Here is a 19,074-nt window from a genome sequence, read left to right on the forward strand (position 1 = left end):
TCCTCGCAAAATACAGAGCTCGGCCTGGGGCTAGGGCGTTAAAAAGTGTGGAGTGGGTGAGCTCAGTTGCATGGAAAATTGTGGAAAAAGTTAGAAGCTGGTAAGTGCTCAGCAAAGTTTCCAGAGCAAGTAATAGGACAAAAAGTATGGAAATGGTCAGGAGTCTCACTTCAGCTGCAGCAGATAAGAAGGGTGGCTGTAAATGCCAGACTGAAGATCTTGTATTGAATTGCAGGGAGTGTATGAAACAAAGTGAATGAGTTTGTGGTGCAGATTGAAATTGACAGATACATCACTCTGGGTATCACAGAGAGGTGGTTGTTAGGGGATAAGTGTTGGGAACGAAATAGCCAATGATTCATGTCAGATAGAAAGAACAGGCAAATGGGCAGAGATAACAAAGTGTGGAGCTGGATGAGCACAGCAGGCCAAGCAGCATCTCAGGAGCGTAAAAGCTGACGTTTTGTGCCGAGACCCTTCTACTTCTGTGTGTTCATCCTGATCCACACTTTGTTATCTTGGATTCTGAAGCATCTGCAGTTCCCATTATCTCCGATACAAATGGACAGAGATGCCAGGGTTGGCTTGTCAGTAAGAAATGAGGTCGCGCTGAAGGAACCACAGCTCTTGTGCTTGTTTATTAATGACTTGGAGGAAAGAGGTGCATGTGCTGTGGCTAAATTTGCAGATGACTGAAAAAATATTTAGAAAGACAAGGCATGGCCCAGAAACAGAGATTTACCGGGATGTTACTTGGATCGGAATGTATTAGCTATCAGGAGGGTTTGGTGGAAGTGCTGTGTCATGATAAATGTAATGAGATCAACCATGATCTCACCGAATGATGGAGGAATATTCAATGGGCCAAATGGCTTTTTTTGTGAGTCTTCTTGTTTGACAATGCATTCATGAAGGTGTTTTTTTTTTCTCTCTTGGATAAGATGTGAAAATGAAATGTATACGAGATAATGGGAACTGCAGATGCTGGAGAATCCAAGACAACAAAATGTGAGGCTGGATGAACACAGCAGGCCAAGCAGCATCTCAGGAGGACAAAAGTGCTCCTGAGATGCTGCTTGGCCTGCTGTGTTCATCCAGCCTCACATTTTGTTGTCATGAAATGGATACACTTCCTTTTCATCTGGGAATAAATAATTGTTCTGAACGATTTCCATTGACTAATAGCAATCTGTCAAGCTTCGCAATGTAAAGAGATTTTTAGCTTCTTTTTCATTGTAAAGGTATTCTTTGGAATTAATTTGGCATATATTATTTGCATCTCAGGAAGTATGTTCATCACTGCATCTCAAAAAGTGCTCTGTTGTATAACAACAGCTTTTTAAAGATCACTTCAATGGTTGTGATTTTCAGTTGCCATAACACACAATAAATTACACTGTTGGCCAATCTGTCCATGATTATTTCATTATCTTATGTTTCAAACAGACAAGGAAATATTGGTGATGCAATGAAGAGTTTGATTCTCAAATATAATTGCTGTTATAGTTTCCACTTGGAAGAAAGATTCACATCAAATTGACTGGTCAAGTAAATGGGACACTGACTGTGAGTACTTTGAATGTTCGAGTTATTCCTGAAATGAAAGTTATGACCTTGATGATTTCTCTTTCATGCAGATATGAAGAGACTCTTTTAAAATATCCTCTAGGTTAGTGGTTCAGGCATAAAAGTGTGATATGTATATTTATGTATATACATGTACATGCGTAATCTGAAAAGATAATGAGTATAAATCACTTGTTACAAGGTGAGAATGAGTTATCCAGATAGTAAGAACTGCCAATGTTGGTGTCTGAGATAACACATTGTGGAGCTGGAGGAACACAGCAGGGCAGGCAGCATCAGAGGCTCAAGAAAGTTGAGGTTTTGGATCAGGACCCTTCCTGAGAAATGGAGGGTGGAAGGGAGCTCAGAAACAAATAGCATGGAGGGGGAGGAGGTGCTGGGGAAGGTAGGTGGGATGGTAATAAGTGAGTACTATCCAGATTGGAACAGATTTTCCCCAGGGGGTATTGAATACGAATTCCAAATCACTCTCAAAATCTTAGTGACTGTTAACGTTGATGTTTTTTGTCTGTGTGTTTCAGTAATTGCATGACAGTTGAATGGTTCGTTGAGAGTGAGGAACCTATGGACTCTCACACACCAAGATGGAATTTAGTTCGAAGAGTGACTTCAAAATAGTTGCTTGCTTTTAAAATCTTGACCGTTTTTGCTGTCCAGTTGAATGAATTTAGCTCATACTGCTTCAATAGGAAGTAGTGTTTAATAGGAACATATTTGTGAAACTTACAGTTTCGCAAGTGTTAGCTTAAACTGGTGGAGACTTTCGGTGCTTGCAAAAAGGCTCATCTCTCCATTAATACCGAAGGAAAATTGGAGTTTAAAAGTAAGTTCACCCGCTGTCAGGGAATGAAATGTTAATGTTGACTCGAACATAATTTTTAAAAAAGTCATATATTTGTGTAACACTGAACTCAAATTAAAATTTGGATATGCTAGTTTTACAGATGGTTGGATATTGAATTCATTTTAAATGAGTGTGAAGATCACTTTAAATCCAGCATATTTGTGAAGAAAAGAAATAGCGTGTCAAATAAAATTAACTGCATGACTCTTCATAGCCCTATATGTAGAATTTCATTCTGAACTATGAGACAGTTGTGACCCCATACTACCTCAGTGCTCATGGCAAGAGTAAGACTCCTGTTTGACGTGCTGTGCACTGCATGGAATAGCGGCAACATCAGATTCATTGATGCTTGAGAATCAAAAGAATATGACAATAAGATTTAAAATCAAAATCTCATTGAACACTTGAAGGAATGTATTACAGGAAGAGGGGGAAAGCATGTATGACTAATAGAAGGTGGTGGCGCAGATCACATAGACCTGTGTGCTAAAACTTAGCACAAATTTCACATTGAATGGAACAGTTTAAACAGGCTGGAGGAAGCAGACATGCCAGCCCAAACTTTTTGAATTTGAGCGTTCTGTTCGTAAACATCAGCAAAATTGTGGGAAACATGTTTATTCTTTCTCTTTTATTGCACAGAACCATACGATTAGACTGTTTTGATGAGGAATTTAAAGATTGTGTCCCATCCGTTTGACTCACAGTTTGGTACCATAGGTTGGTACGATCTTCGTTCGAGAAGGAAAAGGGATGTTCCAGATACAGAAAATCGTCAAACCATTTACTACAAAGTCCGTTTCTGGTTAGTATTAATTAATGCAGTTAACATTTTTAGATTGACATGATTGCACAATGGAGTCAATAAGAAAATTCCATCTGATATTCCACATAAATTTTAAGTGGATATTAAAGCAGCTCATTTCTTTTTCACGCTGTATGCTGCTTTCAAGAATGGTTGTCTTATTGTCGAAATGTTTAGCATTGACTCCATGGCTTCTTCCATTAGCTCACATTGAAACACATGTTTCTTCAGCCAAAAATGCACGTTTACTCGGTGTAGCTTGACTAACCTTCCCCTGTGGTCGTTCCCCTGAAATCCCCTGCAGTAGCTCCCCTGAAAAACAAGTATACCATTTTGGATACTGTTCCGGGGGATGACTTAGCAGGGGTATGCAGTAGGGTGCAGGTCTCTGGCACAGAGTCTGTCCCTCTTGCCCAGAAGGGAAGTGGGGATAGGAAGAGAGTGATAGTCATTGGGGACTCAATAGTTAGAGGCACTGATAGAAGATTTGCCGGGAACGAAAGAGACTCACGATTGGTGTGTTGCCTACCAGGTGCCAGGGTCTGTGATGTCACGAATATCCTGGGTGGGAAATTGGCTCGTGCCATTCGGTTGGATTTAAACGAGCTCAGAAGGGGGATGGGAAACTGAGGTGTAGTCCTAGTACACAGGAGGATGAGCATAGGGAGGACATGGTCAGGACCTCACTGTCACAGAAGTGTGCTGGCAGACAGCAAGCTGGATTGAAGTGTGACGACTTTAATGCCGGGAGTATCCGGAATAATGTAGGTGAGCTTGCAGCTTGGATAGGTACCTGGGACTTCGATGTTGTGGCCATTTCGGAGGCATGGATAGAGCAGGGTCAGGAATGGATGTTGCAGGTTCTTGGGTTTAGATCTTTCATTAAGGTCTGGGAAGGTGGTAAAAGAGGGGGAGGTGTGGCTTTGTTGGTCAAGGACAGTATAACGGCGGCTGAAAGAACCTTTGAGGACTCGTCTCCTGCGGTTGTATGGGCTGAGGTTGCCAAGGAAGGTTTGTCGACTGAGTCAGTGTGGGTGGAAGTTCGGAACAGCAAGGCAGCAGTCACTTCACTGGGGGTTTTCTACAGACCCCAAATAGCAGTTGGGAGATCGAAGAACTCATTGGCCGGCAGATTGTTGTAAAGTGCAAACGTATCAGGGTTGTTGTTGTGGGTGACTTCAACTTTCCCAATACAGATCGAAACCTCCTTAGTGCAGATGGTTTGGATGGAGCCGTTTTTGTCAGGTGTGTTCAGGAGGGTTTCCTGACTCAGTATGTGGACAGGCCGACGAGGCAGGAGGCCATTTTGGATTTGGTGCTGGGGATGAGCCAGGACAGGTGTCAGATCTCGTGGTGGGAGAACACTTTGGCGACAGTGACCGCAAGAGCCTCCCATTTACCATCGCCATGGAAAGGGAAAGGAGCAGTTACCAGGGGAAGATATTTCACTGGGGTCAAGGAAACTATGATGCTGTCAGACAGGAGTTGGGAAGTACAGATTGGGAGCAATTGTTCCACAGAAAGGGCGCAGCAGACATGTGGAGGCTGTTCAAGGAGCAGTTGTTGCGAGTGATGTATAAATTTGTTCCTCTGAGACAGGGTAGAAGGGGTAAGATTAAGGAGCCTTGGATGACGGGTACAGAGGTGCTTCTTGTCAAAAAGAAAAGGCAGCGTACGTAAGGTGGAGGAAGTGAGGGTCTAGCACAGCTTTAGAGTATTACAGGCCTGCTGGGAAGGAGCTCAAAAGATATTGCCTGTCCAATTGTTACCTGTTACAACCTTTGCGTCCACGCTTGCTCATTCAATGGTGTCAAGATGCCAGCAGTGCATGTACCTTCTCCATCCCCTAATGCCATCAGCTCACACAAGACATAGCCCATACTTAAAATCTTCTGATCAACCAAAGTTCATCGTTTTGGACATTTTAGTTATCTGTCATGAAACGAAAACTGATTCTGACTGGCATGACCTGCAGTGCAAATGAATATAATCTGCGAAACGAGATTCCTTATGGGCTTGCAGCTGCTACAAATAATTGCTTTTCAAAGACGTTGCATACATACATTTTTTTCTCCTATCACCTTAGATTTTTTTTTGCTTATGCATGTTGTGTGGGTTTCCAGTCAGGCGCATAAACACAGGTTGATGCAGTCACTGTTAAAACACGGTATTGAAGGAGAATTTGTGATCTTTGGAGTTTCATTCCAGTGAATGAAGGAGTGCACCATCAAGCCACTTCAGAGCACTACTGGCGACAAATTGTTGCAAGTTTTCAAGTGTTACCGATGGTCACATAAAATATGGCCTTTTTGTTGTTGTGCTATTCATCTTAACTGCAACATATCTAGTATTTAGGCTTGGAAACTATTTCAAGTTTTTTGATTTACTTGTTCAAAATCATTTATGATTGTTGTCATGATATCTACAATATGTTATTTTGATGACATAGAGGATTGGATCTGTCTTAATGGAAATAATGTATGCGCTTATAAAACCCCTTCTGGGCAAGGTCGTTGCTCAGTGGTCAGAGCTGCTCATGCACTGGGGAGCCAATTGAAATTCCAGTCTTGGGTAACTATCTGTGTGGAATTGACATGTCCTCCCCGCGTCTGCGAGGGGCTTCCGCCAGGTGCTGCAGTTTCCTCCCATTGTTCAAAGATGTGCAGGTCCTTATATGTGATTTGTGAAGCATTTCTTAAATGTTTCAATCCTGCCAGCATCCAGTGCCTTGGACAAAATAACTGGAGATGAATAAAAGATACTGTGCCTTTTGACACCATTTCCTGCTGGATTTTCATCAGTCCTGCTTTATATCAGTGACAACTTCCATGACCTTTTTTGATGCTCTGTCTGAATTGACAGTCTAGTTCCAAATATTTGTTGTGCAGTATTTCAAGGTCTCTGTTATAGCACACCCACGAATGTCCACTTCAAAAGATACTTCCATATCATAGAATCCCTACGGTGTGGAAACAAGCACCTTTTGACCCAAGAAGTCCACGGTCACCCTCCAAAGAGCGTCTCACCCTGACTCATCCCCCGACCCTTTCCTCAGTAACCCTACATTTCCCATGACTAACACACCTAATCTACACATCCCGAAACACAATGGGCAAGTTTGGCATGGCCCATACATTGAGCCTGCGCATCTTTGGACTGTGGGAGGAAACCAGAGCACCCAGCAGGAACCCATGCAGGCATGGGCAGAATGTACAAACTCCGCACAGAAGATCGTCCAACGGTGGGATCGAACCTGGGTCCCTGGCGCTGTGAGTCAGCAGTGCTAACCACTGAGCCACCGTGCTGCCCTTGGAGTTAGACAGAGCTTGCTTGTTCCTGGGTGGCCTCAAATTGCCAACCTCCACTTAGTGGCAAAAGTGCTGACCAACTGCCCTCATCTTCACTGGTTTTTGCTTTGTATCATTGAATTCAATCCTTAAAACTCTATGATAAATATTTAAATTTCCATTGATATGTGAGCGTTGTTTTTAGTACGCAATATTGGTTTATTATGTTTCATTGGTACATAATGAATATTTTATGTATATGCAAATAGGCAAGTTGGTAACGATGCAGTCCACAGACCTGGAGGATAATAACACTGTCCTTCAATCGCCCACGATGCCCTCTGCAAATTGGTAGAAAACAAAAATTTCTAAAAAATTCATCTCTCCTCCCGTCAGTCGATCAAAATTAATTCAGGATTTTGTACAGGCCAATAACCGTAAGATTACACGAGCCTAAACAAAACTACTGGCTCATATTAGTTCAGTAAAGTGAAAGGGCAACAATAGAGGTAGTAGGAACTGCAGATGCTGGAGAATCTGAGATAAGAAGGTGTAAAGCTGGATGAACACAGCAGGCCAAGCAGTATCATCCGGCTCTACACCTTGTTATCTCAGATTCTCCAGCGCCAATTTTCTGAAGTCGGGTCTCGTCCCGAAACATCAGCTTTCTTGCTTCTCTGATGCTGCTTGACCTGCTGTGTTCATCCAGCTCTCCACCTTGGGCAACAATAGAGTATGCTTTAAGTCACTAGATATGTTACATGGGTTTGTCTTCCTTAGGGTGGAGTTAGTGGAACCGAAGAAGATGTCTCCCTCACAGCGTTTGTGACAAAAGAATTGCATCGTTCCTTGGCGGCCTTTCAACAGAAGAATATTCAGAGATTTCCCGAGTGGTAAGAATGTAACTTCTTTTACTTCTCTTTATCTCACTTTTTCCAACAATTGGAAAATAGATTTTAGAAATAACGTCGAGCTGATGAAGTGTGAAAAGAAAAATAATTCCAAGCAGTGGTGGGAGTAGGTCAGTGAGGTGGGAGGAGTGGATAGGTGGGAGAGAAGGCGGACAGGTCATGGAGGCGGGGATGAGGGGAGGAACTAGTCTTGGGATGAGGCTGGCGGGTTGGGAGATTTTGAGGGTGGCCAAGTCCACATTGAGGCTATTGAGTTGGAAGCTCCCGAGGCGGAATGTGAGGTGCTGCTCCTCCAGTTTCTGGGTGGTCTGGTTGTGACACTGGAAGAGGCCCAGGATGGACATGTCATTCAGGGAGTGGGAGGGGGAGTTGAAGTGATGCAATGATTTGGATATGAAAATAGAAGGTGTGGTTAGTAAGTTTCCCAATGATTGAAGGTGTAGTAGCCAGTCAAGAAGGTCACCTCAGAATACAATGGGACATTGACAAGGGCCAATAAACTGAGGAATGGCAGATGGTGTTGAGGTTAGACAAATGTGAGGTGCTACATTTTGGAAAGGCAAATCAGGGCAGCACGTATACACTGAAGGTTGTGGGGAGTGTTGCTTAATAAAGAGACACTGGAGTGCAGTTTCGTAGTTCCATCAAAGTACAGCCACCAGTAGAAAGGATATGAAGGAGACATTTGGTGTGCTCGCCTTTATCGGTCAGTGCATTGAGAATAGGAGTTGGGAGATCACTTAGCAGCCATATAGGACGTTGGTTCGGCTGCTTTTTGAATACCGCAATCGATTTTGGTCTCCTTGCGAGAGGAAGGATGTCGGCGCACCATTGAGGGCCGAAGGGCCTGTTCTGCGCTGTATTCTTGTATGTTGTAAACTTGAAAGGGTTCAGAGCAGATCTACAAGGATGTTATGAGCATCGGAGGTTGAAGGTATACCGTGGGCTTGAACAGGCAGCTATTTCTTGGAACTTTGGAGTTCAGGGCTGACCATATAGAAGTTTATACAATTACGAGGGATGTGGATAGAGCGAACAGCCAAGATCCTTTCCCCGGGTTGCTGGAATCCAAAACTGGAGGGAATAGGTTAAAAATGAGAGAGGGAAGATTTAAAATGGACCGGATTTTTTTCATAGTGGTGCATGTATGGAGTGAGCTGCCAGAGGAAGTGGTGGAGGCTTGTACGTTTAAAAGGCATGTGGATGGGTATATGAATAGGATGGGTTGAGAGGAATATGGGCCAAATGCTGGCAAATGGGACTAAATTAATTTAGGATATCTGGTCAACATAGACAAATTGGGCCAAAGGATCTGTTTCCCGACTGTACATCTCTCTGATTCTAAGTGTCTTTTTTCTTAACCACGTGGCCCATAATTAGAAAAACTTGAATCAGGATTTGGGAATGTGACAATTCTAATTGGATCTGTTTGATGAAATTAACTCTGTCGGTAATGGTGGTTGAATTATGATTCGTCAAATTTGAGTTTATTGCAGCATCTTATAGAATAGAGGAGACACATGTAATCAAAATTGAAAATCAAAACTTGGTAAAATTTTGCATTGGAAATACATGACAAGCCATTGGAGGAGATTCATGACCATTGCATTCAAGTCAGAACAACAAATGCGATTCAGTGACTCAGTGAAACGGGATGCAGTGACTCAGTGAAATTGGATGCAGTGACTGTGTGAACTGGGATGCAGTGACTGAGGGTAATGGGATGCAGTGACTGAGGGTAATGGGATGCAGTGACTGAGGGTAATTAGATGCAGTGACTGAGTGAAATAGGATACAGTGACTGCGGGAAATGGGTTGTAGTGACTGCGGGAAATGGGTTGTAGTCACTGAGGGAAATGGGATACAGTGACTGATGGAAATGGGATGCAGTGACTGATGGAAATGGGATGCGTTGACTGATGGAAAGGAGATGCAGTGACTGTGGGAAATGGCATGCTGTGTCTGAGGGTAATGGGATGCAGTGACTGAGGGGAATGGGATGCCGAGACTGATTGAACTGGGTTGCAGTGACTGAGTAAACTGGGATGCTGTGACTATGTCTAATGGGATGCAGTGACTGAGGGAAATGGGATCCAGTGACTGTGGGAAATGGGTTGCAGTGTCTGAGTGAAATGGGATGCAGTGACTGAGTGAAATGGGCTGCAGTGAATGTGTGAACTGGGATGCAGTGACTGATGGAGATGGGATGCTGTGACTGAGTGAAATGGGATGCTGTGACTGAGGGTAATGGGAGGCAGTGACTGAGGGAAAGGTGATTCTGTGTATTTGGGAAATGGGATGCGGTGACTGTGGCGAATGGGATGCAGTGACGGTGGGAGATGGAATGCAGTGACTGAGTGAAATGGGATGCTGTGACTGAGGTTAATGGGATGCAGTGACTGAGGGAAAGGAGATGCAGTGACTGTGGGAAATGGCATGCTGTGACTGAGAGAAATGGCATGCTGTGACTGACGGTTTTGGGATGCAGTGACTCTTAAATGGGATGCAGTGACTGCGTGAAGTGGGCTGCAGTGACTGTGCGAAATGGGTTGCAGTGACTGAGTGAAATGGGATGCAGTGACTGAGTGCAATGGGATGCAGTGAATGAGTGCAATGGGATGCAGTAACGGAGGAAAGGCGATGCGGTGACTGTGGGAAATAGCATGCTGTGTCTGAGGGGAATGGGATGCCGTGACTGTGGAAATGGGATGCAGTGACTGTTAAATGGGCCGCAGTGACTGAGTGAAATGGGCAGCAGTGACTTGGTGAAATGGGATGCAGTGACTGAGGAAAGGAGATGCAGTGACTGTCTGAAATGGGACGCAGTGACTGAGTGACCTGGGATGCAGTGACTGAGTGACCTGGGATGCAGTGACTGAGTGAAATGGGATGCAGTGACTGAGCTAAATGGGATGCATGACTGATGGAAATGGGATGCAGTGACTGAGGGGAATGCGATGTAGTGACTGAGGGGAATGCGATGCAGTGACTCATGGAAATGGGATGCTGTGACTGAGGGAACGGAGATGCAGTGACTGAGTGAAATGGGCTGCAGTGACTGAGGGAAATGGATGCTCTGACTGAGGGTAATGGGATGCAGTGACTGTGTGAAATGGGCTGCAGTGTCTGTGCGAACTGTAATGCAGTCACTGTGTGATCTAGGATGCGGTGGCCAAGTGAAATGGGGTGCAGTGGCTGAGTGAAATGGGATGCAGTGGCTGAGTGAAATGGGATGCAGTGGCTGAGTGAAATGGGATGCAGTAATTGGTGGAAATGGGATGCAGTGACTGTGGGAAATGGGATGCGGTGACTGACAGTAATTGGATGGAGTGACGGACGGTAATGGGATGCAGTGACTGAGGGAAACGGGACGCAGTGTCAGAGTGAAATAGGATGCAGTCAATGAGTGAAATGTCCTGCAGTGATTGAGTGAAGTGGGATGCAGTGACTGAGGGAAATGGGATGCAGTGGCTGAGTGAAATGGGATGCACTGACTCTTGGAAATGGGATGCAGTGACTGTTGGAAATGGATTGCAGTGACTGTTGGCAATGGGATGCAGTGACTGTTGGAAATGGGATGCAGTGACTATGGGAAATGGGATGCAGTGACTGAGGGAAAGGAGATGCAGTGACTGTGGGAAATGGCATACTGTGACTCAGGGTAATGGGATGCAGTGACTGAGGGGAATAGGATGCAGTGACTGAGTGAAATGGGATACTGTGACTGAGGAAAGGAGATGCAGTGACTATGGGAAATGGCATGCAGTGACTGAGTGAAATGGGATGCAGTGACTGATGGAAATGGGATGCAGTGACTGATGGGAATGTGATGCAGTGTCTGAGGGAAATGGGATGCTGTGACTGAGCGTACTGTGATGCAGTGACTGAGGGTAATGGGATGCAGTGACTGGGAAATGGGATGCAGTGACTGTGGAAATGGGATGCAGTGACTGTTAAATGGGCCGCAGTGACTGAGTGAAATGGGCAGCAGTGACTTGGTGAAATGGGATGCAGTGACTGAGGAAAGGAGATGCAGTGACTGTCTGAAATGGGACGCAGTGACTGAGTGACCTGGGATGCAGTGACTGAGTGACCTGGGATGCAGTGACTGAGTGACCTGGGATGCAGTAACTGAGTGAAATGGGATGCAGTGACTGAGCTAAATGGGATGCATGACTGATGGAAATGGGATGCAGTGACTGAGGGGAATGCGATGTAGTGACTGAGGGGAATGCGATGCAGTGACTCATGGAAATGGGATGCTGTGACTGAGGGAACGGAGATGCAGTGACTGAGTGAAATGGGCTGCAGTGACTGAGGGAAATGGATGCTCTGACTGAGGGTAATGGGATGCAGTGACTGTGTGAAATGGGATGCAGTGACTGTGTGAAATGGGCTGCAGTGTCTGTGCGAACTGTAATGCAGTCACTGTGTGATCTAGGATGCGGTGGCCAAGTGAAATGGGGTGCAGTGGCTGAGTGAAATGGGATGCAGTGGCTGAATGAAATGGGATGCAGTGGCTCAGTGAAATGGGATGCAGTAATTGGTGGAAATAGGATGCAGTGACTGTGGGAAATGGGTTGCGGTGACTGACAGTAATTGGATGGAGTGACGGACGGTAATGGGATGCAGTGACTGAGGGAAACGGGACGCAGTGTCAGAGTGAAATAGGATGCAGTCAATGAGTGAAATGTCCTGCAGTGATTGAGTGATGTGGGATGCAGTGACTGAGGGAAATGGGATGCACTGACTCTTGGAAATGGGATGCAGTGACTCTTGGAAATGGGATGCAGTGACTGTTGGAAATGGGATGCAGTGACTATGGGAAATGGGATGCAGTGACTGAGGGAAAGGAGATGCAGTGACTGTGGGAAATGGCATACTGTGACTCAGGGTAATGGGATGCAGTGACTGAGGGGAATAGGATGCAGTGACTGAGTGAAATGGGATACTGTGACTGAGGAAAGGAGATGCAGTGACTATGGGAAATGGCATGCAGTGACTGAGTGAAATGGGATGCAGTGACTGATGGAAATGGGATGCAGTGACTGATGGGAATGTGATGCAGTGTCTGAGGGAAATGGGATGCTGTGACTGAGCGTACTGTGATGCAGTGACTGAGGGTAATGGGATGTAGTGACTGATGGTAATGGGATGCAGTGACTGGGAAATGGGATGCAGTGATTGATGGAAATGGGACGCAGTGACGAAGTGAAATGGGACGCAGTGACTGATGGAAAGGAGATGCAGTGACTCTGTGAAATGGGATGCAGTGACTGAGTGAAATGGGATTGCCGTGACTGTGGAAAGGAGATGCAGTGACTGAGGGAAATGGGATGCAGTGACTGAGGGAAATGGGATCCTGCGACTGAAGGTAATGGGATGCAGTGACTGAGGGTAATGTGATGCACTGACTCTGTGAAATGGGATGCAGTGACTGAGTGAAATGGGATGCAGTGACTGAGTGAAATGGGATTGCCGTGACGGATGGAAATGGGATGCCCTGACTGAGTGTAAGGTGAAGCATGGAGTGAAATGGGATGCAGTGGCTGTGTGAAATGGGATGCAGTGGCTGTGTGAAATGGGATGCAGTGGCTGTGTGAACTGGGATGCAGTGGCTGTGTGAATAGGGATGCAGTGACTGAGGGAAAGGAGATGCAGTGTCTGTTTGAAATGGGATGCTGCGACTCAAGTGAATGGGATGCCGTGTCTGTGGGGAATGGGATGCAGTGACTGTGGGGAATGGGGTGCAGCGACTGTGGGGAATGAGATGCAGTGACTGAGATAAAGGGGATGCAGTGACTGATGGAAATGGGATGCAGTGAATGATGGAAATGGGATTCAGTGACTGTGGGGAATGGGATGCAGTGACTGTGGTGAAGGAGATGCAGTGACTGAGGGAAATGGGATGCAGTGACTGAGGTCCTGGGAAGGAGTGACTGAGTTCATGGGGATGCAGTGCCCGAGCGGACTTGGGGTGCAGTGAGTGAGGGAAATGGGATACAGTGCCTGAGTGAAATGGGATGCAGTGCCTGAGTGAAATGGGATGCAGTGACTGAGTGAAATGAGATGCAGTGACTGAGTGAAATGAGATGCAGTGACTGAGGGAAATGGGAAGCATTGACTGAGTGAAATGCGATGCAGAGACTGAGGGAAAGGAGATGCTGTGCCTATGGGAAATGGGATGCAGTGAGTGTGGGAAATTAAATGCAGCGCCTGTGAGATACGGGAAACAGTGACCGAGGGAAATGGAATGCAGTGACTGAGTGAAATGTGATGCAGTGACTGTGTGAAATGTGATGCAGTGACTGAGTGAAATGTGATGCAGTGACTGAGTGAAATGTGATGCAGTGACTGAGTGAAATGGGATGCAGTGACTGAGGGAAATGGGATGCAGTCTCTGAGTGAAATGTGTTGCAGCCATTGAGTGAAATGTGTTGCAGTCACTGAGTGAAATGGGACGCATCACTGAGTGAAATGGGACGCAGTGACTGAGGGAAATGGGATGCAGTCACTGAGTGAAATGACATGCAGTGACTGAGTGAAATGAGATGCCTTGTTTGATGGAAATATGATAGAGTAACTGACGGAAATGAGATGCAGTGACTGAGTGAAAAGTGATGCAGTGACTGAGTGAAATGGAATGCAGTGACTGAGGAGAATGGGATGCAGTGACTGAGATGAATGGGACGCATTGACTGATGGAAATGGGATGCAGTGACTGTGGGAAATGGCATACTGTGACGAGGGTAATGGGATGCAGTGACTGAGGGGAATGGGATGCAGTGACTGAGTGAAATGGGATACTGTGACTGAGGAAAGGAGATGCAGTGACTATGGGAAATGGCATGCAGTGACTGAGTGAAATGGGATGCAGTGACTGAGGGAAATGGGATGCAGTGACTGATGGGAATGGGATGCAGTGTCTGAGGGAAATGGGATGCTGTGACTGAGCGTACTGTGATGCAGTGCCTGAGGGTAATGGGATGCAGTGACTGATGGTAATGGGATGCAGTGACTGGGAAATAGGATGCAGTGATTGATGGAAATGTGACGCAGTGACTAAGTGAAATGGGACGCAGTGACTGATGGAAAGGAGATGCAGTGACTGAGTGAAATGGGATTGCCGTGACTGTGGAAAGGAGATGCAGTGACTGAGGGAAATGGGATGCAGTGACCGAGGGAAATGGGATGCAGTGACTGAGGGAAATGGGATCCTGCAACTGAGGGTAATGTGATGCAGTGACTGAGGGTAATGTGATGCAGTGACTGAGTGAAATGGGATGCAGTGACTGAGGGGAATCGGCTGCAGTGAATGAGGACAATGGGATGCAGTGACTGGGAAATGGGATGCAGTGACTATGGGGAATGGGATGCAGTGACTAGGAAATGGGATGCAGTGACTATGGGAAATGGGACGCAGTGACTGAGTGAAATGGGATGCAGTGACTGAGGGAAATGGGATGCAGTGACTGAGTGAAATGGGACGCAGAGACTGAGTGAAATGGGATTGCCGTGACGGATGGAAATGGGATGCCCTGACTGAGTGTAAGGTGAAGCATTGAGTGAAATGGGATGCAGTGGCTGTGTGAACTGGGATGCAGTGGCTGTGTGAATAGGGATGCAGTGACTGAGGGAAAGGAGATGCAGTGTCTGTTTGAAATGGGATGCTGCGACTCAAGTGAATGGGATGCCGTGTCTGTGGGGAATGGGATGCAGTGACTGTGGGGAATGGGGTGCAGCGACTGTGGGGAATGAGATGCAGTGACTGAGATAAAGGGGATGCAGTGACTGATGGAAATGGGATGCAGTGAATGAGGGAAATGGGATTCAGTGACTGTGGGGAATGGGATGCAGTGACTGAGGAAAATGAGATTCAGTGACTGAGATAAATGGGATGCTGTGACTGATGGAAATGGGATGCAGTGAATGAGGGAAATGGGATTCAGTGACTGAGTGAAATGGGATGCAGTGACTGTGGTGAAGGAGATGCAGTGACTGAGGGAAATGGGATGCAGTGACTGCGTGAAATGGGATGCAGTGACTGAGGTACTGGGAAAGAGTGACTGAGTTCATGGGGATGCAGTGCCCGAGCGGACTTGGGGTGCAGTGAGTGAGGGAAATGGGATACAGTGCCTGAGTGAAATGGGATGCAGTGACTGAGTGAAATGAGATGCAGTGACTGAGTGAAATGAGATGCAGTGACTGAGGGAAATGAGATGCATTGACTGAGTGAAATGCGATGCAGAGACTGCGGGAAAGGAGATGCTGTGACTATGGGAAATGGGATGCAGTGAGTGTGGGAAATTGAATGCAGCGCCTGTGAGATACGGGAAACAGTGACCGAGGGAAATGGAATGCAGTGACTATGGTGAACGAGATGCAGTGACTGAGTGAAATGTGATGCAGTGACTGTGTGAAATGTGATGCAGTGACTGAGTGAAATGTGATGCAGTGACTGAGTGAAATGTGATGCAGTGACTGAGTGACTGAGGGAAATGGGATGCAGTCTCTGAGTGAAATGTGTTGCAGCCATTGAGTGAAATGTGTTGCAGTCACTGAGTGAAATGGGACGCATCACTGAGTGAAATGGGACGCAGTGACTGAGGGAAACGGGATGCAGTCACTGAGTGAAATGACATGCAGTGACTAAGTGAAATGGGAAGCACTGACTGAGTGAAATGCGATGCAGTGACTGAGTGAAATGCGATGCAGTGACTGAGTGAAATGAGATGCAGTGACTGAGTGAAATGGGATGCAGCGACTGAGAGAAATGGGATGCAGTGACTGGGAAATGGGATGTAGTGATTGATGGAAATGGGACGCAGTGACTGAGTGAAATGGGACGCAGTGATTGATGGAAAGGAGATGCAGTGACTCTGTGAAATGGGATGCAGTGACTGAGTGAAATGGGATGCAGTGACTGAGTAAAATGGGATTGCCGTGACTGTGGAAAGGAGATGCAGTGACTGAGGAAATGGGATGCAGTGACTGAGGAAATGGGATGCAGCGACTGAGGGAAATGGGATGCAGTGACTGAGTGAAAAGTGATGCAGTGACTGAGTGAAATGGGATGCAGTGACTGAGGAGAATGGGATGCAGCGACTGAGAGAAATGGGATGCAGTGACTGGGAAATGGGATGTAGTGATTGATGGAAATGGGACGCAGTGACTAAGTGAAATGGGACGCAGTGATTGATGGAAAGGAGATGCAGTGACTCTGTGAAATGGGATGCAGTGACTGAGTGAAATGGGATGCAGTGACTGAGTAAAATGGGATTGCCGTGACTGTGGAAAGGAGATGCAGTGACTGAGGAAATGGGATGCAGTGACTGAGGAAATGGGATGCAGCGACTGAGGGAAATGGGATGCAGTGACTGAGGGAAATGAGATGCACTGACTGACGGAAATGGAATGCAGTGTCTGTTGGAAATGGGATGCTGCGACTGAAGGTAATGGGATGCCGTGACTGAGGGTAATGGGATGCAGTGACTGAGTGAAATGGGATGCAGTGACTGGGAAATGGGATGCAGTGACGATGGGAAATGGGACGCAGTGACTGAGTGAAATGGGACGCAGTGACTGATGGAAAGGAGATGCAGTGACTCTGTGAAATGGGATGCAGTGACTGATGGAAATGGGATGCAGTGACTGATGGAAATGGGATACAGTGTCTGACGGAAATTGAATGCAGCATCAGTGAGAAACGGGATGCAGTGACTGAGAGAAATGGGATCCAGCGACTGAGGGAAATGGAACGCCGTGACTGAGGGAAATGGGATGCAGTGACTGAGTGAAATGGGAAGCAGTGACTGATGGAAATTGGACGCCGTGACTTGGGGAAAGGAGATGCAGTGACTGTGGGAAATGGGATGCAGTGACTTACGGAAATGGGATGCAGTGACTGAAGGAAATGGGATGAAGTGACTGAGTGAGATGGGATGCAGTGTCTGAGTGAAATGGGATGCAGTGTCTGAGTGAGATGGGATGCAGTTAATGAGTGAAATGAGATGCAGTGACTGAGTGAAATGGGATGCAGTGACTGGGAAATGGGATGCAGTGACGATGGGAAATGGGATGCAGCGACTGAGAGAAATGGGATGCAGTGACTGGGAAATGGGATGTAGTGATTGATGGAAATGGGACGCAGTGACTAAGTGAAATGGGACGCAGTGATTGATGGAAAGGAGATGCAGTGACTCTGTGAAATGGGATGCAGTGACTGAGTGAAATGGGATGCAGTGACTGAGTAAAATGGGATTGCCGTGACTGTGGAAAGGAGATGCAGTGACTGAGGAAATGGGATGCAGTGACTGAGGAAATGGGATGCAGCGACTGAGGGAAATGGGATGCAGTGACTGAGGGAAATGAGATGCACTGACTGACGGAAATGGAATGCAGTGTCTGTTGGAAATGGGATGCTGCGACTGAAGGTAATGGGATGCCGTGACTGAGGGTAATGGGATGCAGTGACTGAGTGAAATGGGATGCAGTGACTGGGAAATGGGATGCAGTGACGATGGGAAATGGGACGCAGTGACTGAGTGAAATGGGACGCAGTGACTGATGGAAAGGAGATGCAGTGACTCTGTGAAATGGGATGCAGTGACTGATGGAAATGGGATGCAGTGACTGATGGAAATGGGATACAGTGTCTGACGGAAATTGAATGCAGCATCAGTGAGAAACGGGATGCAGTGACTGAGAGAAATGGGATCCAGCGACTGAGGGAAATGGAACGCCGTGACTGAGGGAAATGGGATGCAGTGACTGAGTGAAATGGGAAGCAGTGACTGATGGAAATTGGACGCCGTGACTTGGGGAAAGGAGATGCAGTGACTGTGGGAAATGGGATGCAGTGACTTACGGAAATGGGATGCAGTGACTGAAGGAAATGGGATGAAGTGACTGAGTGAGATGGGATGCAGTGTCTGAGTGAAATGGGATGCAGTGTCTGAGTGAGATGGGATGCAGTTAATGAGTGAAATGAGATGCAGTGACTGATGGAAATTGGATGCACTGACAGAGTGACATGCGCTGCAGTGCCAGATGGAAATGTGATGCAGTTACTGTGGGACATGGGATGCAGTGTCTGAGGGACGGGGAAGGTGTGACTGAGTTAATAGGGATGCAGTGCCCAAGGGGGCTTGGGGTGCAGTGACTGATGGAAATGGGATGCAGTGACTGAGTGAAAAGAGATACATTGACTGAGTGAAATGGAATGCAGTAACTGAGGGAAATGGTATGAAGTGACTGAAGTTAATGGGATGCAGTGACTGAGTGAAATGGGATGCAGTGCCTGAGTGAAGTGGGATGCAGTGACTGAGTGAAGTGGGATGCAGTGACTGAGTGAAGTGGGATGCAGTGACTGATGGCAATGGGATGCAGTAACTGAGGGACATGGGATGCAGTGACTGAGGGACATGGGATGCAGTGACTGAGGGAAATGGGATGCAGTGACTAGGTGAAATGGGATGCAGTGACTGAGGGACGTGGGATGCAGTGAATGAGGGACGTGGGATGCAGTGACTGAGGGAAATGGGATGCAGTGACTGGGAAATGGGATGCAGTGATTGATGGAAATGGGACGCAGTGACTAAGTGAAATGGGACGCAGTGACTGATGGAAAGGAGATGC

At 46.6% G+C, this 19,074-nt stretch overlaps 1 protein-coding gene across 1 annotated transcript in view; it reads left to right on the forward strand.

Moving 5' to 3' along the window:
• LOC132209270 (utrophin-like) overlaps positions 1-19,074 on the forward strand; it is a 559,562-nt gene that overhangs the window by 32,920 nt on the left and 507,568 nt on the right. Inside the window, exons 4-6 of the mRNA XM_059644398.1 lie at positions 1,507-1,566; positions 3,077-3,239; positions 7,307-7,419. The gene's annotated coding sequence lies outside the window, so the exon portion shown is untranslated. The remainder of the gene's footprint in view (positions 1-1,506; positions 1,567-3,076; positions 3,240-7,306; positions 7,420-19,074) is intronic.

Source organism: Stegostoma tigrinum, unplaced genomic scaffold (assembly GCF_030684315.1).
Source record: "Stegostoma tigrinum isolate sSteTig4 unplaced genomic scaffold, sSteTig4.hap1 scaffold_79, whole genome shotgun sequence".
NCBI lineage: Eukaryota > Metazoa > Chordata > Chondrichthyes > Orectolobiformes > Stegostomatidae > Stegostoma > Stegostoma tigrinum.